Source organism: Pinus tabuliformis, chromosome 2_1, assembly GCF_031772625.1.
Source record: "Pinus tabuliformis cultivar Carrire ecotype Pingquan chromosome 2_1, CPIR1, whole genome shotgun sequence".
Taxonomy (NCBI): domain Eukaryota; kingdom Viridiplantae; phylum Streptophyta; class Pinopsida; order Pinales; family Pinaceae; genus Pinus; species Pinus tabuliformis.
The window spans coordinates 573,141,351-573,164,747 of NC_142299.1; the positions used below are offsets into that span (position 1 = coordinate 573,141,351).

General features: G+C 35.3%; 1 protein-coding gene across 4 annotated transcripts in view; it reads left to right on the forward strand.

Moving 5' to 3' along the window:
- LOC149201749 (E3 ubiquitin-protein ligase IPI1-like) overlaps positions 1-23,397 on the forward strand; it is a 152,636-nt gene that overhangs the window by 117,069 nt on the left and 12,170 nt on the right. The gene's annotated exons all lie outside the window — the stretch shown is intronic.

The following is a 23,397-nucleotide window of genomic DNA, read 5'->3' on the forward strand; positions in this document are numbered from 1 at the left end:
AACTCTTTCTTTGTTGATGCAATATAACTCTCATTGTTCTTTGTCATGAACAAATTATCTACATGCACAACAAGATATACAACAATTTTTCCGACTTTATTAATATTTTGTATGTATATATATATATATATATATATATATTTTTTTTTTTTTTTTTTGTTATTTTTTTTGTTTATATATATATATTTTTTAAAATATTTTTTTTTTTAAATAACTTTGAACTCGTTTTTTTGTTTTTTTTTAAATATATATGTTTTGACTTCTTTTTTTTCTTAATTCTTTTTGTTGTTCTCTCTTTCGATATATATATATATATATATATCTTTTCCTTTTAATGGCTTGTTGATCACTCCATGTCAACTACCCTATAACAAAACACCATTTTTTTTTGCAAAAGGGATTTCATCATGTTCCAGTGTTCAGATAATCTAGGATTCATCATCAGTCTACAGTTTGTCAAATTTATAAATCCATTCTGCATGTTTGTAATGTAAATGATCTTAATAAGACCATATGCATGTAACAACCTATGTAAGCCTATTATTTTGGTGACGATTTCCAACCTAGGAGGTTTTTCGTCCCATTGATTCAAATGATCAACAGAGTTTTTCCCTTCAACCTCACCCTAAAGTTAGGGTGGATTTTGTCGTCAAGGTTTTAGGTAAGTCCTAGTGATCTAGTCGAGTTTTTTGTAAAGTGATTTGTGAATAATTTTAGTTAATTGACTAAGTTATTTTATTACAATTCGCTTGGTCTACTAGATCATATTGAGTCACAGAATTGGGTAAAATAATTGAGGGTCTATAACGAATGAGTTTTTTCCCTTTGAAGGTTGAAATGTAATTATCTAATATAAATAATATTTTAGCCATGATGCTAAAATATTAAAGGGTTGGAAAAAATTATTAATTCCTTCGTGTCAATTAATTAAATTTTCTAGCAAAAATAAAGTAAAAATGCTAAGTCAGAAATTTTAGGTAAGTCCTAGTGATTTAGTCGAGTTTTTTGTAAAGTGATTTGTGAATAATTTTAGCTAATTGGCTAAATTATTTTATTACAATTCACTTGGTCTATTAGATTATATTGAGTTGCAAAATTGGGTAAAATAATTGAGGGTCTATAACGAATGAGTTTTTCCCCTTTGAAGGTTGAAATGTAATTATCTAATGTAAATAATATTTTAACCATGATGCTAGAATATTAGAGGGTTGGAAAAGATTATTAATTCCCTTGTGTGTTAATTAGTTAAATTTTCTGGCAAAAATAAAGTAAAAATCTTAAGCCATAAATTTACTTAATTAGAGTCAAATTTAAGTCCTAGGAAAAATAAATTCTTCAAAATAAAAAGTGCGTGGGTTCTAAAGAAATTAATTTTTGAAAGTCCTACACCAAGGGAATATTGAAAATTTCAAGAAATTTTGGACCCTTGGGCCTTGGTGGTTAAGTCAAAATCAAATTTTGAGGAAATTCGCTAAAAATAATTAATTTTGAGCTAACTAAAAATGAATTAAAAGAGAAATTCGAAAATTCTTCAAAAAATAAATATTTCGATGGTGGAGATTAAAAGATATTAAAATCTTTATCAACGGTCGAGATTACTTTGACAGAGATCAAACCAACTAGCCATTTGGAGAATTTATCCATAAATTAGAGGTCATTTGTCTCACAAAGGATCCGATCATTGAATCATGTACTTGCTTTTGAAACTCTCTTGTAATTTTTTCTGGAATAATAAAAACGCAAAGTTTTTGGGGTTTTCATTGATGGTGTTGTTCCTCTCCTGCATCTTATGGTAATATTGTTCTTAATGTTATGATGAATATTTTTTTTATAAGTTGTTAGTTAATAGCCTTTATAGAATAATCTATTGCACATATATCTTGTATAGGCTATTGGATTTAAAATAACATTTTAATATTAATTGAATTAGCATGTATCTCTAATTATTGAAGATTACATTGTTTTTTATTTCTATATTGATCTGACAATTTGATCTCAAGTGTGCAGAAATCATTTATATTTGAAAAATTGGGCATTTGGGGAAGTCCTTCGTTTGACCCAACCAACTCCCAGGGCATAAGATTTGAAGAGCCTTCTTGATTTAAATCCCAAGATTTATTTGATGAATTTCCTCTTGCAGGGTTTTCTGGGCTAATACCTCATTTAAAATTATCCTTTATCTTTTATAAACTATACTTTTGATAGATCTGGCTATGAAGAGATTATATCTATAGATCTGGGAGCGGAGTTGGACTCATACTCCTCAGATTTAGTAGATTTGTATTTTATTTGTATAGATCTGATGTCTTTGTAGAATAATTCTGAATTTCTAACATCTGGGTTCTGAGTTTTAGTTTTAGTTTTGTACATATTTGAGATCTGGGGTTTTATTTTTATTTTGTGCAAAGGTAGATCTTGAGATTATTCAAGGAGATTTTTGGAATTTGGGACATAATTAGGCTTTGGAAGGCAAGATCTAGTCTCAAATCTTTGTTTGCAGGGCTAAATAATTTGAGATCATTCAGTGAAAAATTCAGATTTGGGGTTTCATAAATTTCTGAAGATTGATTGAGAACAAAAATACATCAGCCTGATTTAATTGTTGGGCAAAGGTTTTTGAGATAATTTTTATTTTTAGGGCACGAAGCAACCCTCAAAGCCTCTTGGCACCCTTGTCTAGGTCCGCAACCCTCACTCTGCCATATTTATCCTCTGCTAGCTTCCCCATCTCCCCTGCCGTTGCTCTTTCCAAGTTGTCGCAACCTCCAAGCAACCTTCCTCCGTCATTTATCCTCTTCCCTCACGCCCAGATTTCCTTTTAGACCTACGCCAAGCCTTTCTCCCTTTGCTGCAACTCTCTTATCTCCTTTTCCGCTACCCAGTATCCCTCCGTTCAACCTTGTTCGAGCTTCCTTTTCAGCTTCCTTCTCTTCCCTTTCTGAGCCTCCTTCTCCTCCGGCTTCCTATCGACTTTTTCCTCAAAACCTCACGTTGCCACCTCCCACCCTTAACGCAACTCTTTTTTCCTTCACGTAGGTTTGATTTGCCTCTTAAATTCTTTATGTTGCCCTTCTTTTCTCAATATCACCATACAACAATATTGGTCCCTCTCTTGGTGTGACCTCTTGGTCTTCAAACCTTAAAAAATTCTTCACCTTAATCACTGTCATAAATTTTGTTTTCTTCACTGTGGTAAAAATTTGGAAATTTTTCTTGAGTTTAGTCAAGGTTTTGACATTCAAAATCCAAAGTGACTAGTTGATTTTCTGGGTTGATCTATTGTTGGATTTTGCGGAAAGATTTGTGTTTTTAGGTAGTGTATTATTATAGAAGTTTGGCAAATAGTTTCAATGCCTAAGGCCTCAGGTTTTGATTCCTAAACCTTAGATTATCTCACTGTTTACTACAACAGGCTAATCATTTCAAAACTGTGGCATTAAACACATCTAAAACACTGAAGAATCATTAAAGAACAGTTGGGCATTTAATTGATTAATTCTATCCTAAATATGGGTAACTGTCATAAGATTTTAGAGGGCTGATCCAGCTGTTTGCAGTGGGTATTCTTTGCTGTCATAAGTACTTTTTGCTGCTCTTATTATCTATAAAACATAACTGCTGTCACGAAATCAAAATTATGAAATTTCAAGTGATTTGAATTCATTCGTAAAAGAGAATTTTTTGTATTAGCAGTAAGGTTGAAAGCAATTTATTAGCACTGGTGTTTAGACATTTTTACATAAGTTGACCTCACACACACATAAGCTCACATCATAAAAACACTTATTTTTGGCATCTGATCTCTACTTGCTCACTGTGATTAGAAGTAAGATAAGGAGGAAAATTTGTGTAAATTATTTTCCGGATTCATAACGCATTAAGCTTGTTGTTGTGATTGACGTTTCGTGGTTCGAAACGTCGATCACAACAACAAGCTTAATGCGTTATGAATCCGGAAAATGATTTACACAAATATGAAGATCGCAGAAACTTGAAATCCGAGGAGGAGGAAAATTTCTGGGTTTGTCTTTTTCGCATTTAATTTCTCATTGCTATTTTGATGGTGCATCTTCTAGGCATGGTAAAGGTGCTGAAATTGTGTTAAAAGTCTCCACTTGGTCATATTTTCAAATTTGCCTATAGATTGGAATTTGAAGCGACCAACAATGTTGTCAAGTATGAAGCTTTATTGTTGGGTCTTGAATTGACAAAAGATGTGAAAGTTAAGTTTCTTAGTATCAAGGGAGACTCTGATTCGATTTTCATGCAAATTAAGAACAAATTTATTTGTAAGAATCAAAGATTTAGAAACAATCAAAATGCAGTATTAGATACTATAGAATGTTTTGATGCTCTTGATCTAGAAGCTATCCCTAGAGAAAAGAATTACTTGGCAGATGAATTTGATATAACAACATCTACTTTGCAGTTATATGATGAATTGTTGAAGGATAAGGTTAAAATGGAAATTATTTTTAGACCTTCTGTACCTGCAATATGGAGCATTGGCAGGTTTTTGATTTTGGAAGACAGGGGATTCACTTTCTTAATAAGTTGGATGAATTTGAAAATTTTGAGGTTAGTTATAAAGAGGAAGGTTCTGATAATCATGAAGATATAATTAATCTTACTCCTAGGAACATTGTAGCTTTGGAGTAGCATTTTGATCGTCATAATGCTACAAAGAAAAAGGATGAAATTAAAGTGGATCTGGGGGAGTTCATTGAAGTAAAAATGTTAGTACCTCTAGTGACCCTAAAATTGTGAAAATTGGTAAATGTACTAGTGATGATGAAAGAAAGAAATTGATTAATTTACTTTATGAATATAGATATGTTCTAGCATTTTTTTATGATGAGTTAAAAGGTTATAGGGAAGATGTCATGGAACACACTGTTGGCCACTCTGTGTCAATGACCCCATAGCAGTATACCCCTTTTTCGCAGAAGGGATCTATCATGTTCGAGTGTTCGCGCCCTTTAAATTTCATCATCAATCAACAATTTTGTTAAAGATGTAAATCCATTCTGTATGGTTATAATGTAAGTGATCTTAGTAAGACCATCATGTATGTAACAACCTAGGTAAACATAATATTTTGATGATGATTTCTACCTTAGGAGGTTTTTTGTCTCACTGATTCATCTATATTTCTAGACACAAATGATCGGCAAAGTTTTTCCCTCCAACCTCACTCCAAAGTTAGGGTGGATTTTGTCAACAAGCTATTAAGTAAGTCCTAGTGTTTTTTATCGAGTCTTTGTAAAAGTAATTTGAGAATAACCCTAGCTAATTGGCTAGATTATTTTATTACATATTACTTGGTCTACTGGATTATATTTTGTGTCACAAAAATGGGTAAATATTGAGCGTATATAACGAACAGGTATTCCCCCTTTATGTATTAAATTGTAAAATTTTGATGTAAAAAATATTCAGTGCATGATCCCTCATAGTTAGACACCATGACTAAATATTAGAGTGTTGGAAAAAATATTAATCCCCTCACAAATCAATTAATTAAATTTTCTGACAAAATTAAATTAAACTCTAAGCGATAAATTTAACTAATTTTGTGTCTTAGGTAAAATTAATTTCTTCAAAGGTGAAATTTGTGGGTTTTAAAGAAGTTAATTTTTGGAGGTACCCGACCAAGGGAATATTGAGGAAATCAAGAAATTTTGGATCCTTGGGCCTGGGTGGTTAAGTCAAAGTCAAAATTTTGAGGAAATTAATTCAAAATAATTAATTTTGAGTTAATTAAAAATCAATTAAATGATAAATTCGATTTTTCCTCAAAAAATTAAATAACTTCGACCGTGATGATTAAAGATTAGTTAAATCTTTATGAACGATCAGGATTAATTTGACAGGGATCGAGCCAACTAGCCATTGGAGATTTTACCTATAAATTAGATGTCAGTGTTAGTCTGTCTTTACATACAATCTTTGAATCGTGTACTAAGCTTTCAAGCTCTCTTGTATACTTTTTTGAATTAATGCAAAAGTCTTTAGAGTTTCAACGTGCAATGGTGTTCCTCTTCATGAATTTATGGTAACATTGTTTTAATTTATGCTTAATGTTATGTGAAAACTATCAATCAATAACTGTTTTAGAATAAATTGAATACATGTATCTTATTCAGTTTGTTGGATTTAGGGTAACATTTTTAATTTTGATCGAAGTATATCTCTATTTCTTCAGAATTTTATTGTTGTTTATTTTTTTACTTGGTTTGATGGTTTATCTAGTGTTTGCAGGATATCTTTCAAGTTTTCGTTGAGCGTTTGGGGATTGTTCTTGGTTAGACCAACCAACTTTTAGCGTATATTATCTGAAGAGCCTACTTCACATAAGCCCCGAGACTTATCTTAAGATTAAATTATTTTTCCCTTAGGGTGTTTTTAGCATTTTTAATTTTGATCGAAATAGCAAGTATCTCTATTTCTTCAGAATTTCATTGTTGTTTTATTTCTTTACTTGGTTTGATGGTTGATCTAGTGTTTGCGGGAGATCTTTCAAGTTTTCGTTGAGTGTTTGAGATAGTTCTCGATTGGACTAGCCAACTCTTAGTGTATATTTTCTGAAGAGCCTACTTCACATAAGCCCCGGGACTTACTTAAGATTAAATTATTTTTCCTGTAGGGTGTTTTTGGGCTAGTATCTCTCCAAAATTTTCAAAACTTAATTTTTAAATATTTTGTGGAAAACTGATACATCTGGCTATTGAGAGCCTTAGATTATCAAATCTAGGAGCGGAGTTGGACTCATATTCCTCAGATCTGATAGATTTACCATCTTTGTACATAGATCTGTAACTTTTTTAGTTTTTCTGAGTTGGGTTTCTGTGGTTTTATTTATTTTTGTATATCTGGGTTTTGTGTGTTTTGTTTTCGTTTTTGCAGATGCAGATCTGAAGATTTTTTTTTATTTGAAGCCAAATCTAGGCCCTGGAGGGTATAAGATCTAGCCTCAATATCACTTTGCAGGGACATTATTTAAAAAAGATTTTATAGTCTGAAGGGTTTCAAATTTTCTGAGGATTTCATAAGTTTTGTGAAAGGAAATTTGAAGTAGGAATATATCATTTAAAAAAAATATAAATTTTTGGGTTTATATTGAGGTTTTTGGGCTATCATTTTTTTCCTGTCTGTTGCCTTATTGAACCTTTCTTTTTTGCTGCATTTTTCTCCTCTCTGGAAAAGTCTGATTTTTTTTGTTTCCTAGTTCTGTTGTTGCATTTTTTTGCTGCCTGTATTTTGTTTTCCTTCTCTTCATCTCTGCGCCCTCATCTCCTTGCTGCCCAAATTCTCCTTCTCCATTTGCCATACACTGCTTGTTCCTTCTCCTCCCATAGATCTCCCTTTCCTCTACGCTGCCATTCTTCCTTGCATTCCTTGAATCTTCTCCTTTACGCCGTCGCCACATCCTGCGTCCTCATTGCTTCATTGCCCAAGCTCCCTCTCCCGCTACCTTCTCCTGCATATCTCCATTCCCCTTGGCCCTGTAGTCCATTGGCTTACTCCTCGAGCTCCATTTCCTTGTTGTCGCAGGTTTAAACTCGCAAAAAATAAAAACAATTCGATTCCTTCGTTTTGTTTCTTTTACATTATCTTGATATAAGTTACGGTTAGATTCTTAGATACAATTCGATTTTCGTTTTGTTTTGTTTTGTTGCTTTTCATTTTAATTTTTGTTTTTAATTTTTTTTTATTAAAAAGGGAAAACTTAAAACATTTTGATTTTAGTTTTTTTGTATGAGTTTGATTTCTTTTAGAAATTGAATTTCAATTTTTTAATTTTTGCTTTGCCTTTTGATTTTGATATTTTTTGACATTTGGCTTTTGCTTAAAATAAAAGCAAAAACTTAAAAAAAAATTCATTTCCATTTTATGTTGACTTGGATCAAAAGAGGAATTTGCGCTTTCACATATTTTTTTTTTTAAATTTTTATGTGGCCCTAGGCCCGTTAAAAATTTAAGTTATTATACCCTTTTGATTTTTCACTTTTGTCACATTAAGAAAATTAATTATTTGCCACATTAAATTTTTCTCATAAAACTTAACACATTAAAAATTGCCTAAGGAATAATTAAATTTTTAATCTAAAGTTCTTTCTTGGGTTTTTTATTTGTGTTAAGGGTTTTCTGACTTTAAAATTTAAAGGGAAAATTTTGTGGTGTTAAAACTTTTAATTTCTCTATAGTCAAAACTCTTAATATTTTTTAAATCGTCTCTAAAGATTGACTATAGAAAAGCGACAATTTTTTTCTAGATTTGGGTCATTAAAGAAAAATCATTTTAATTCTAGGATTGTGAATTGCTTAGCATTTGAATTTCATGGTTCTTTATGGTATTTAAATTTTCAAAATTTAATTGCTAGAATATTTTGCATCCTAAGGTTTTGAGCATTTTCTTATGTTTTGAACATCTATTTAGATTGCTCATCGTTTTAATTAGCTCTAAGCGTGATCTAATTACTTGAATTATTTAATGATTATTGCATGTTAAATATTTTGTGAATATTTCGAGTAATTCTTAAAGCACTGTGTCATGGAATTGTGATAAATTGCGTATATTTTGTTTCCTAAGCTGAGTATTTTTTTAAGCATCTGTTGGCATTGATAGTAAGTTGTACAAAAATTTTTGTTCTCTTTGAGCTATAGTTGTATCAAAAGGATTTGAAGTAAGATTGTGGTTTAATTGTGATATTTTAAGGGGTTTATCTTTCAATCTTTGTCTAGTAAAGTGAGCATTTCATTTTGGTGATTAAGGGATTTTCTGACATAAACACTTCTAATCCTCGAATCAAACTTCATCTCATCATCTCGTGCATTTGCGTATAATTTAGTTTTGCATAAATAAAATTTGCTTCCAAGCATAAGCTTGGTTGATAGAGAGATAGGTACCTATCGATCTTTGCTTGAGAAGCTTGCTTTTAATAGTACTTAAAACAGTGACCTTGCAGTTGTCAGAGGCACAACTCTCTGTAGTGCCGGAGGCATTGGGTACGTTAGACTTTTAGTAGAGGAATCATTAATCACACCTTAGTGTGCTTGGTTCCCAACTAGTTCTTCTTCATTCTATTTCCGTAGGGTCTACCCACCATAGCCTGTTGTAGGGAGACAATTTAAACAAAGAGATTGGGGATCAGGGTGACAACCCCCAATCTGGGTTGTTGTTGTGGTGCCTAGACATTCTGTGCGACAACATACACTATCCCTTTAAAAGATGAAAATGCCAAACCCTTTTGTCAAAAGCTTAGGCAGATAAATCCTAAGTTGGCCCCCTTAGTTCAAAAGGAGGTTTCAAAGATGCTTGCAGCGGGAATTATTACTTAAACTAGGCATTCAACATGGAGTTCTAACTTGGTGATTGTTAGGAAAAAGAATGGGACAATTAGACTTTCTGTCGATTTTAGAAACCTTAATCTAGCATGTAAAAAACATGGAGACTGTTGCAAACAATGACGGGTTCAGGAATGATGTCATTGCTAGATGGTTTTTTTGGATATAATCAAGTATGGGTTAAGATAAGAAAGAAGACCGACACAAAACTACTTTCACCACACCATGGTGTACATTCAAATACATTAGAATGCCGTTTGGATGAACTAATACTGGAGCTACCTTTCAGAGGGCCACGGATTATGCTTTTAAGGGTTTAATTGGTAAAATAATTGAGATATATCAAGATGATCTTACGGATTTTTTCTAACGATGGTATCAGTCATATAGGTTATTTTAGGCAAGTTTTTGATAGATGTAAAGAGTTTGGAATCTCCTTGAATCCTACAAAGTCTGTGTTTGGAGTAACTAAAGGGAAGTTACTTGGTCACATCATCTCGAAAGATGGGATCATGCTAGATCCGAAAGGGTTGAGGCAATCCAAAAGATTCCTCTTCCTCATAATCTCAAATCCCTTCAGTCTTTCCTTGGAAAGACCAACTTTCTTAGGAGATTTATTCCAAATTATGTGGAGATAGCCAAACCTATTCAAATTCTTCTCAAGAAAGATGCTAAATTTTTGTGGAAAGAAGACAGTAAAAGGGGTTTTCAGGAAATCAAAGGTGCTATTGCAAAAGCTCCCATTCTAGCTAGCCCTGATTATTCTAAAGATTTCATGTTCTTTTCTTTTGCTTCAGAGGATACAATTGCCGGTGTTTTGTTACAAAAGAATAAGGAAGGTCACAAACGACCTATTGCTTTCATGAGTAGAGCTCTTCAAAATTCTGAATTAAACTATACTACCATGAAAAAACAAGCATATGCTTTGGTCAAGTCTCTTATGCATTTTAGGACTTAAGTGGGTTACTCTAAAATCATTGCTTTTGTACCACATTGTTAAAGATATATTAACTCAAACTAATTGCTTAGGGATTCGTGCTAGGTGGGTTACTAAGATCCAAGAGTATGACTTGGAGATTAGGCCCACTAAGTTGGTCAAAGGTCAAGGATTGGCTGAAATGTTGACTGAAGGTAATGAAAAATCTTTTGGTTTGATTTGTCTGAATGATTTATCTTCACCTGAGCTGCAAAGATTAGGAGAGCATGATTGGTACAAGGACATCATTCATTATTTGTTAAATCTTACATGTCTTGACCATTTAGTTGCTCATAAAAGAAGGGCTCTTAGATTGAAAGCAACTAAGTATTGCCTTATGAAAGATGGCCTCGAATGGAGAAATCTGGAGGGTATTATACTTAGATGTGTTGATGAAATTGAGTCTAAGAAGTTAATTTCCGAGTTTCATTCAGGATTTTGCGGTGGTCATTATGTTGCAAGAACTATCACCCACAAAATTCTTAGAGTTGGCTATTATTGGCCTTCAATCTTTTTTGGTGTGCTTAAGTTTGTTAGAAGTTGCCAAGCCTATCAACTATTCACTGGGAAATAGGGTTGCCTGCCTTGCCTTTACAACCTGTAGTTGTTGAGACACCTTTTTGGCATTGGGGTCTGGATTTCATTGAGAAATTTCACGACAATTCTAGCAATGGCTACTCATGGATTTTAACTGCTACAAATTATTTCACTAAATGGGTTGAAGCCATTCCCTCTAAGAATGCCACTGAAAAGGTTATTATGGATTTCATTGAAAGTCACATCATTACTAGATTTGGTGTCCCAGCTAAAATCACCACTAGTAATGCCAAAAATTTTAGTTCTGTCGAGTTTTCATCTTTTTTTCTTCAAATATGACATTGTATTATCTCATTCATCTAACTACTATCCTAAGGGTAATGGCCTTGCTAAATCAAGTAATAAAAATCTTATAACCATTATCAAGAAGATAGTAGGAGATAATAAGCGGTCCTGGGATAACAAAATCAAGTATGCATTATGGGCATATAGAATTACAAAGAAAAAAGCTACTGGTAAAAGTCCCTTTGAATTAGTTTATGGCTCGAATGTAACTCTGCTCGTGCACCTTAAATTGCCATCTTATCAACTCCTTCAACATTTTTCCATTGATAAAGATGTTGTCCAAAATAGAATTGATCAAATTGTGGAGTTAGATGAAACTCGAAGAAAAGCTTTTGATAATATGTGCAAAAATCAATCTAATGTTAAGAAAAGTTTTGATAAATCTTCTCGAGCTAGATCTTTGCAGGTTGGAGATATGGTACTACTTTGGGATCGCAGAAATGAGAAACCGGGAAATCACAAGAAGTTTGACAGTTTGTGGCTAGGTCCTTACATTATCAGAGGCATCGCTAGACCAAATTCATTCCACTTGAGCACATTGGATGGTGAACCACTTGACTTACTTGCAAATGGCCAAATGCTCAAAGATAACATCAAATGGCATAGGTCACCCTTTGTGTTGTATTTCTAACCCTACTCATTTATTATTTCCATTTTCATTTTAGTATTATATTTCATAGATTATATTTTGTTTTCAGTAGAACTTCTATTTCATGTGGTTAATGTTATATGGTGATTTTTGGATTATATTTGGATGGACGCTACTTATACAATTTTGTGTGTTGCTTGGGTGCAGATTCTGGATTCTCACATTCTTTCGATGAAGCAACGTTTCCCCAAGTAGAGCCAGATGTTGACCACTTCATGTTAACTACCCTAAAACAGTACACCCCTTTTTTCACGAAAGGGATTTCATTATGTTCTAGTGTTCAGATCATCCATAATTCATCATCAGTGGACAGTCTATCAAATTTGTAAACCCATTCTGCATGTTTGTAATGTAAATTATCTTAGTAAGACCATATGTTTGTAACAACCTAGGTAAGCCTATTAATTTGGTGACGATTTCCAACCGAGGAGGTTTTTCGTCTCACTGATTCATCTGTGTTTGTAAACACAAATGATCAACAAATTTTTTCCCTCTAACCTCACCCCAAAGTTAGGGTGGATTTTGTCCTCAAGATCTTAGGTAAGTCCTAATGTTCTAGCCGAGTCTTCTGGAAAGTGATTTGAGAATAATTTTAGCTAATTGGCTAAATTATTTTATTACAAATCACTTGGTCTACTAGATCATATTGAGTCACTGAATTGAGGAAAATAATTGAGGGTTTATAAAGAATGGGTTTTCCCCTTTCGAGTGTTGAAATGTGATTATTAAATAATATTAGCCATGATGCTAAAATATTAGAGGATTGGAAAAAATTATTAATCCCCTTATATGTCAGTTAATTAAATTTTTTGGCAAAAATAAATTAAAAATCTTAAGCTATAAATTTAATTAATTAGAGTCAAATTTAAGTGTTAGGAAAAATAAATTCTCCAAAATAAAAATTTCGTGGGTTTTAGAGATTAATTTTTGGAGGTCCCCCACCAAGAGAATATTGAAAATTTCAAGAAATTTTTGACCCTAGGGCCTTGGTGGTTAAGTCAAAGTCAAATTTTTGAAGAAATTAGCTCAAAATAATTGATTTTGAGCTAATTGAACATGAATTAAGAGAGAAATTCAAAAATTCTTCATAAAATAAATATTTCGACAGTGGAGATTAAAAGATAATTAAATCTTTATCAACGGTTGAGATTACTTTGATATGGATAAAACCAACTAGGCGTTTGGAGAATTTATTTATAAATTAGAGGTCATTTGTTTCACAAAGTATCCGATCATTGAATCGTGTACTTGCTCTTGAAGCTCTCTTGTAATATTTTCTGGAATAATAAAAACGCACAGTCTTTGGGGTTTTCATTGATGGCATTGTTTCTTTTTTGCATCTTATGATAATATTGTTTTTAATGCTCTGATGATTAATATTTTTATAAATCGCTGGTTAATATCCTTTATGGAATAATCTATTGCACAAGTATCTTGCATAGACTATTGGATTTAATATAACATTTTAATTTAATTGAATTGGCAGGTATCTCTAATTCTTGAAGACTACATTGTTATTTTACATATCTATTGATTTGAGAGTTTGATTTTAAGTGTGTATAAATCATTTATATTTGAAAAATTGGGCATTTGGGGAAGTCCTCGGTTGGACCAGCCAACTCCCAGGGCATAAGATCTGAAGAGTATTCCTGATTTAAATTTTAAGACTTGATGAATTTCCTCTTGCAGGGTTTTCTGGGCTAGTTACCTCATTTAAAATTATCGTTTATTCTTTATAAACTATACTTAATTGATAGATCTGGTTAGGAAGAACTTACGTCTATAGATCTGAGAGCGGAGTTGGATTCATACTCCTCAAATCTAGTAGATTTTATTTTATTTGTATATATCTAAAGTCTTCGTAGAATAATTTTGAATTTCTACTATCTGAGTTCTGGGTTTTAGTTTTATTTTTGTACATATTTGGGATCTGGGGTTTTATTTTTATTTTGTGCAGGTGTTGATCTAAGATTATTGTAGGAATTTACAGGGTAAGTTCCTCAGACAGAACACCAAAGGACACCACTCACAAACAGATCACAGATCAATACACCAGTATTTTGACGTGGTTAAAACCCTCAAAGAGGGAAACAGTCCACGGCCTGAGCCAACGCGGCCACTTCAGGCAATTTATTAATAAAAGAATGAAAATTTACATAAGCTTCTCTCATGGACGGTTAACCTACAAATGACCCTCCATGCTCTTTAAATAGAGATCATGGACCAATCGGGTGTTAAGCCACGGATCAAGTGTCGGTAATACCGAGGAGAGAATGAACCGTCAAATCACTACATATCGTGACCGTCGGATTTTAAGTTACAAAATGTACATAGTAAAGAAACACACTTTACCTAACTCTATACTAGACCAAGTTATACTTAACTATTTCCTATGTGTCGGAATATCCTAACATCCCCCCTTAAGAACAACTTGGGATAGGATTGAAGGATTTACAAATATGACACAATAGGAGAAGGAAGGAGGCACTAGAGCCTATCCCCCCTTAGTGACAACTTCCTGAACTCCAACCATAAATCGAAGTTTAGTGAACTTCGCCTCTGTGAGAGCCTTTGTAAAGATGTCTGCAACTTGATCATCTGTTGAACAATATTTCACTTCAAGAACATGGTCGTGGATGAGCTTTTTGATGAAGTGCATGTGCAGTTCAATGTGTTTGTTGCGCTGATGTTGGACTGGATCTTTGCATAGTTGAATGGCACTTTGATTATCACACCAAAGTGTAGTCGGATGTTGCTGCTGAAATCCAAACTTTGACAGGATCTGACGAAGCCACAAGGCTTCCTTACTAGCTTCTACGGCACCACGATACTCTGCTTCTGCTGAAGAAAGAGAAATGGCACCTTGTTTCTTGCAAGCCCATGTAATAGGTTCTGAACCAAGAGTGAACACATAACCTGCAGTAGACTTCCGATCATCAGGGTCACCAGCCCAATCGGAATCAGTGAAACCAACCAATAGAGGAGCTGCTTCGGCACTGTAATGAATCCCAAACTGAACTGTACCTCGAACATAACGAAGTATTCTTTTCGCTGCTTTCCAATGACTTTCATGTGGGTTTTGCATAAACCGAGCAACAAGGCCAACAACAAAGGAAAGGTCAGGACGAGTATGGGTTAGATACAAAAGTTTTCCTACAAGTTGACGGTATAAGGTAGCATCAACTTCAGGAGAAGTATAAGTGACTGAAAGTTTGACTCCAGACTGAAAGGGAGAAGGGGCTGACTTACAGTCTTCCATGTGAAAGTGGCGTAGAATATCACAAGCATACTTGGACTGGGAATGGGAAATACCTTCCTTGGATTGCAAGACTTGAAGACCAAGAAAATAATGTAAGTGTCCTAAGTTTGTCATTTCAAACTTCTTTTTAAGGCTGGACTTCACATGGTTGATAAGGTTGGGATCACTACCAGTGAGGATAAGATCATCAACATAAAGAACAAGAATGATAAGAGACTTGCCCACTTTCTTGGTGTAGACAGTATTGTCAGAATGACACCTAGAAAAGCTAGATTCTAAAAGAAAGCTATCCATTTTGGCATACCAAGCCCGAGGAGCTTGCTTGAGACCATAAAGGGATTTCTTAAGCCGACATACAAGACTGGAGTCTGTTTGTATAAAGCCAATAGGTTGTTCCATATAGATTTCTTCATGCAAGTCCCCATGCAAGAAGGCGGATTTAACATCCATCTGATGGACTTCCCATTTGAAAGAGGCAGCAAGGGAAAGAACAAGGCGGATAGAGTTCATTTTGGCAACAGGGGAGAAGGTTTCAGTGTAGTCAATGCCTTCAACTTGTGAAAAACCCTTAGCAACAAGACGAGCTTTATGTTTATCAACTTTCCCATTTGGTCCATACTTGGTTTTGTAAACCCATTTGCATCTAACAAGTTTTCGTCCCTTTGGTAGAGGAACAAGATCCCATGTATCATTTGCCAATAATGAATGATATTCTTCATTCATAGCTGCTTCCCAATCTGGATGGCCTGAAGCTTCTGCAAAGGTGTCAGGATCATAATTCACTGAAGCTTGAGCCAGTAAAGAAGAGGCTCTATCAAACTGAGAACGTGTACTTCGCTGATCTGTAGGATCACCGGCAAGATCACCTGCTGCATCCCAGTAGCACGGACCCATTTTGGAAGCTGAGGAGCTGAAGGAGGATCCTGAGAAGGTGGGGGAGGATTTTCATCCTCGCTTTCATCATCTGAAGAAGAAATATTTTCAAAAGTAGAAGAGATAGGGAGAGGTGGCACATCCGCCGAACTAGGCTCGTAGGCCGATATATTTTCAACAAACTTTACATCTCTTCTAATGATAACATTTTTGGACTTAAGTGGAATAAGTCTATACCCTTTGACATCTTCAGAATATCCAACAAAAATACATTTTTCACTCTTAGGTTCTAAAGCTTTATGTTTCTCATCTGGATTATGGGCCCATGCTTCACTTCCAAAAACACGAAAGTGACTTACATCTGGTTTAATTGAGCTCCATGCTTCTTCTGGAGTGATATTCTTTAAAACCTTAGTAGGAGTGCGATTTATTATGTAATTTGCACAGTTAATTGCTTCTGCCCAATAATTAAGACTAAGTCCTTTAGATTGAAGCATACAATTAGCCATTTCCTTTAAGGTGCGATTCTTCCTTTCAGCTACACCATTTTGTTGTGGAGTATATGGAACAGTATGTTGCATTTGAATTCCATTCTCAGTGTAAAAGTTGATGAATTTGTTATTAACATATTCTCCGCCATTATCAGATCTTAGCTTAAGAATTTGATGTCCAGATTGTTTTTCAACAAAGGCCTTAAAGGCCAAGAACATGTTAAATACTTCACTCTTGAGTTTTAAGAAGTATACCCAAGTGCGTCTGGAGAAATCATCAATGAAAGTTAAGAAATACTTGTAGCCAGAGAATGAAACAACTGGAAGTGGACCACATAAATCACTATGCACAAGCTGTAAAGGGGCTGAGGCGTGCCAATAGGCACGTTTTTCAAAACTGTCCCGATGATGTTTTCCGAGTACACATCCGGAACAAACACCATCTCTGCAAGATACCATTGGAAGACCTGTCACCATATTTTCTTTACATAGATTCTGAAGGGAGCGATAGTTTAAGTGACCAAATCGCTCATGCCAAAGTTTGCTCACTTCATCGTTATGAGCAACAAATACTGAGGGAAGATTTGATGACCCAAAGTTGTGAAACTTATATAACCTTGTAGAATCATCAGCAATGCCAGTAGCTAAAATCTGTCTAGGATCTCTTAGGTCCTTAATTACAACATCGTGAGGTGAAAATTCAACGATTTTACCTGCCCCTGAATGAGTTATCTGATATACAGATAGAAGGTTGCAGGATAAGGCTGGAACACATAATACATCATTAAATTGACCATTGTCTATATGAACAATTCCAGTCCCTACAACACTAAGAGATCTATCATCACCAACATATATATTTTTGGTGTTACAATCATTTAAAGAAGAAAACATGGCTTTGTTTTTGGCCATGTGATAAGAAGCTCCAGAATCAATGAGCCACTCATGAGAATGAGAAGAAGAAGATACATTTAATGCATAGCCAGACCGAGATGCTTGACAACCACATGCAGAAAGTGCCATTCCTGAAGATGAAGTTGAAGTTGAAGAGTGCTCCAAATGGATGTTATGCTTCTTCATTGCTGCTTCCAAGGCTTCCATCTTCTTAAAGCATTTGGATTCTAAGTGGCCATCTCGATTACAAAAGTTGCAATGTCTATCAGTCTTCTTCCCTTTGTTTTTATTTGTCTTATCATTTTGTTGAAATGATTTTTCATTTTGAGGCTGAAATTGCTTAGGACCCTTGTTTGGTTTAGGACTATTCCTTTTAGGATACAACTTCTTAGGATTCTTTGAATTTGGTTGCTGCTGGGCGGTTAATGCTTTCTTAGAAGAGTTTCCAAGATTAAGAAGACCAAGGTGTAAGAGTTTTTCTTGTTCTCTTATTAAAGAATCACAAAAAGAATCAAAGGAAGGGGACTTGTAGTCTTGTCCTTGAGAAATGAAGGCTTCTCTTGTAGAATGGAAGGTGGAAACAAACACAGAGTAGGCTGGTCCCAACTTAGTAAGAATGGAATAGATAAGGTTACTATCTTCTTTCTTAACCTTAATACCTTCCAAGAGAAGTCTAAGGGTCTTGAACTTGGACAAAAAATCTTCAATGCAAGAAAAATTATTGGGGTCCAATGTAAGCAACTCATTTTCAAGTTGATGGGCTTTAAGTTCATTTTTGATTCCAAAAACTTTAGTAATCTGTTTCAATGCTTCATTAGGAGTTTCAAGTTATGCAATATGGAATCTAAGATCTGGAGAAATAGACATCCCTATCAACCCACGTGCTTGATCTTGCCTATTTTCCCATTTAGCTGCTTTATTTTCATCTTTCGGTTTGGTCTCTTGGCCTGAGGCTATTCTGTAAAGACCTTTACTTCTAAGTAAATCCACAATGTAGAACCACCATTGGAAGTAGTTGGTGCTGTCAAGAATAACTTGGCATGGACTTTCCATTTTAACAAAAACTGAAGCTATAGATGCTGAAACTAAGTGTTCCAATGGAAAGAGCTCGAAAAATTAGGCCGGTTAAAAAAAAACGGCTCTAAAAACGGCTTCTGGATGAAGAAGTTATGGCTTTTTGAAAAAAATTTGATGAAGATGCTGACGAAGTGCGGGAATGTGCGGAAATGAAAAATCCGCCCCCACAAAAATGAGACTTGAACTCAAGACCTCTACTCTCATAAATTAGCTTTGGACCAAGTGAGCTATACAAAAAGTTTGAGAGAGAGAGAGAGAGGGGGGTTGAAGCTTTGGGTTGCGTGCTTGCTTTGAGAAAGCTCTTTTTTTTCCTACAAAACAGAAAACAGAAAACCCAACACGGACATACAAAAAAAAACGAACCTTGCGGCTCGAAGTTAGCTTTAGCCGGAAACTAAATATTTTCCTTAATGTTTCTGATTTTCCGAGATCATACTAAGGCGCAGCGAAAAAGAGCATACGCATGAGAAAAATCTTTCCTTTCTGTTTCTGATTTGCCCAGATCGCGCAGAGTCGCGGGGCAAAGAGCATACGCAGAAATGAAAGGTATAGATCCGGTAATAAAAAGGCTAAATAAACCGAAACCGAAATAAACAGAGAGAAAATAACTGTAACTGCAAATAAACACTGTATACCTCCAGATCTTAAAAGTGACGCAGCTAGGGCTACCGAAAACCTTTTCGCGTGAAACGAAAGGGGTTCCTCACTGGAACAAATGCTCCCAACACAACAGAGCAGTGTTCTCGGCCCGAAAGTAGTCAGAAACAGTAGATCTAGGAAACGGTAGTCAGATGCAGTTCTACCGGCTTCAGATTTGGATTACCAACGGACGCGGCCCTCAAATAGCTTTGATACCATGTAGGAATTTACAGGGTAAGTTCCTCAGACAGAACACCAAAGGACACCGCTCACAAACAGATCACAGATAATACACCAGTATTTTGATGTGGTTAAAACCATAGTTTTAAAATTCGGCCGAATCGAATCCGAAACGGCCGAGTTGATCCGAGTCATTGAAGAATTTTATGACTCGGCAGAAAAACCAGTTCGGGAGGCCGAGTCATGACTGACTCGACCGAGTTATTGCATGACTCGGCCGAGTCAATCATGACTCGGTCAACCCGGCCGTTTCCACATCTACTCGGCCGAGTCATTAAATCTAGCCAGTCCCCACAAAAAACAACGATTTTTCTAATTTTTTTTTGAACTTTTTAACATTTCGCTGATTGTTGGGGACTCCAAGGTGTTTTCTAAATTGGTTAAGTGCTATTTGGGGTCCATTCACCTCTCCTAGTATTGATATGCTACTCAAATTTCATGGTAATGTTAAATTCTTAAAGTAAAAGTGACATTCTCCTTAATCTTCATTTTCATCCTTTTACTTAAATTTTTAACATTACCATGAAATGACTCAGGATGTTTGAGAGTGGTTCCGGCCTCATTGGATTTCATATGGAGAAAGTAGAATTTTAGATTTCATTCAAAATTCAGCAGACTTATCAGATTTTCAGGATTTCAGGATTGGAGGATTGCAATGTTTCCATTGAATTTTGTCCTGTATTAGGGTATGGAACTCGTATTTAACCAAGAGCACCAATCCCTCTTTGTACCTTGATGTTAGTGACATTGGTTGTCGAACTTCTCCAGGATTCGCTCCCAAACCAGGAGCTTCTGAAAATGTCGCTCCAGCTCCCATTTTCGCTCTTGCTCCCCACTTTCGCTCCCGCTCCCAAGTAACACTGAGCCAGATGATGTTGGCAACTCTAGCAGTAGCCAGTAGTACTGGTCACAGAGTTTTGTTGTAGAGGCCATTTATAGCCTCCTTGGTTATTTGTTTTTGTTTTGATCTCAATATCATCATCGTGTATGTATTGGACAATGCACTGGGTGCCATTTTGATATAATGGATATATTCATGAGCCTACTTTGATAATATGTTGTCTTCTATCTATATTCTAATGCTGTGTGTTTGGAAACATGAATGAAAATCTTTAAAATTATGTGTTTTTATAAAAAATAAATATTTAATGTATTTTTTACAACGACCGAGTCATTGAAATCGAGCCGGCCGAGTCGATACCGAGTCGGAGTCGGAGTCGGAGTCGACCCTCGGCCGAGTCGGAGTCGGAGTCGGAGTTTTAAAACATTGGTTAAAACCCTCAAAGAGGGAAACAGTCCACAGCCTGAGCCAACGCGGCCACTTCAGGCAATTTATTAATAAAAGAATGAAAATTTACATAAACTTCTCTCATGGACGGTCAACCTACAAATGACCCTCCATGCTCTTTAAATAGAGATCATGGACCCGATCGGGTGTTAAGCCACGGATCAAGGGTTGGTAATACCGAGGAGAGAATGAACCGTCGGATCACTACATATCGTGACCATCGGATTGTAAGTTACAAAATGTACATAGTAAAGAAACACACTTTACCTAACTCTATACTAGACCAAGTTATACTTAACTATTTCCTATGTGTCGGAATATCCTAACAATTATTCAAGGATATTTTTGGAATTTGAGACAGCTCTAGGCCCTGGAGGGCAAGATCTAGTCTCAAATCTTTGTTTGCAAGGCTAAATAATTTGAGATCATTCAGTAAAATTTCAGATCTAGGGTTTCATAAATTTCTGAAGATCGATTGATGACAAAATTACATCAGTCTGATTTAACTGTTGGGTAGAGGTTTCTGAGATATTTTATTTTATTTTTAAGGCCAGAAGCAACCTTCAAAGCCTCCTTGGCACCCCTGTCCAGGTCTGCAGCCCTCATGTTGCCATATTTCTCTTCCGCTGCCTTCCCCATCTCCCCTGTCACTGCTCTTTCCAAGCTGCTGCAACCTCCAGGCAACCTTCCTCTGCTGTTTCTCCTCTTCCCTCTTGCCCAGGTTTCCTTTCAGACCTGCGACAAGCCTTTCTCCCTCTGCGGCAACTCTTTTATCTCCTTTTCCACTGCCTGTTATCCCTCTGTTCAACCCCTGTCCAAGCTCCCTTTTCAGCTCCCTCATCTCTTCCCTTTTCGAGCCTCCTCCTCCTTCGCCTTCCCTGTCGACTTTTTCCTCAAAACCTCACGCTGCCACCTCGCACCCTTGAAGCAACTCTTTTTTCCTTCACATAGGCCTGATTTGCCTCTTAAATTCTCAACGCTGTCCTTATTTTCTCACTGTCACCTTACAACAATATTGGTCTCTCTCTTGGCGCGGCCTCTTGGTCTTCAAACCTTAAAAAATTCTTCACCTTAATTGCTGTCATAAATTTTGTTTTCCTCACTGGTGAAAATTGGAATTTTTTTTCTGAGTTTGGTCAAGGTTTTGACATTCAGAATTCAAAGTGACTAGTTGATTTTCTGGGCTGATCTATTGTTGGATTTTGCAGAAAAGATTGGACAAAGACTTCTGTTTCCAGGTAGCGAATTAGTGGAGAAGTTTGGCAAATAGTTTCAAGGCCTATGGCCTTAGGTTTTGACTCCTAAACCTTTGATTATATCACTGTTTACTACAACAGTCCAATCATTTCAAAACAGTGGCATTAAACACATTTAAAACACTGAAGAACCATTAAAGAACAATTGGGCATTTAATTGATTAATTCCATCCTAAATTTGGGTGACTGTCATAAGATTTCAGAGCGCTGATCTAGCTGTTTGCAGTGGGTATTCTTCGCTGTCATAAGTACTTTTTGCTGCTCTTATTATCTCTGAAACATAACTTTTGTCACAAAATCAAAATTATGAAATTTCAAGTGATTTGAATTCATTGGTAAAAGAGAACTGTTTGCATCAGCAGTAAGGCTGAAAACAATTTGTTAGCATTGGTGTTTCGATAGTTTTACATAATTTGACTTCACACACACATAAGCTCACATCATAAAAACACTTATTTTTGGTATCTTATCTCTACTTGCTCACTGTCATCAGAAGTAAGATGAGGAGGGAAATTTATGGGTTTGTCTTCTTTGCATTTAGTTTCTCATTGCTATCCTAAATGCTCTTTTATGTCATTTGAAATCCGAACAATACAGTCAAATTGCTTCCAAAAGGAAATTGAATAATTTGGGCTTGTTTTTTGTGGCATTTGGCATAGAGGTAGCTCTCTGTTGAGAAATTAAAACTTTCAAAACTTTTTTGGCACTCGGAATTAATTAGCTCTTTTGCTTAAAGAACATTTGTTTTACACACTTGGTCTCATCAGATTGGCTATGTTTTACACAAAGACTTAATGGCCAAAGGCCGGATTAGATTGGCTATGTGCGACAGGTGATCTACTAGAGGATCAAACAACTCTGATACCAATCTAATGAACAAAGTTCGTATACACAACATAAATACTCAAAAAATCTGTTATATGTAAATATCCATGATAGGATAATAATATATTTATATAAATATGTATAGAAGATATGAGATACGAGATGAAGTCACAAATGAGGGTTTGCTTTATATACCTAGGTAGGTACCCTTTTTAATGAATGGTCATGTCCTTAGGGACATACCTCTTCAGTAAATAATCATTGTTTATTTAACTATTATTATCATTACTCTTTATATACATATATATATATATATATATATATATATATATATTATTCATAACAGAGGAGATCCGGGGTCACTTGGAGAGCACGAAGGAGACAAGAATCACAGTGAGAGCAAGGGCGCAAAGGAAGAGCAGGAACACTAGCATAAGGTTTTCAGCAGGGGAATTTGGGAGAAGATTTCCAGAGGAGATTTCTGTAGAGATTTCCAGTATTCTCAGAGTCAAATAAAGGGCAAATTTATTTGTTGAAAGAGAGCCGAGCAAGCAGTGCGAATAGCCAGTTTACCTAGTGCGAATTGTTGGAGCAGTAAATTCCATTTCCAGTTGTCAGAATAATTCGTGGAGGAGGCGCGAGTAGCTTTAGAGGACAGAGGGAGGCAATGTATTCACCGAAACGAATTTTAGGAAGCATT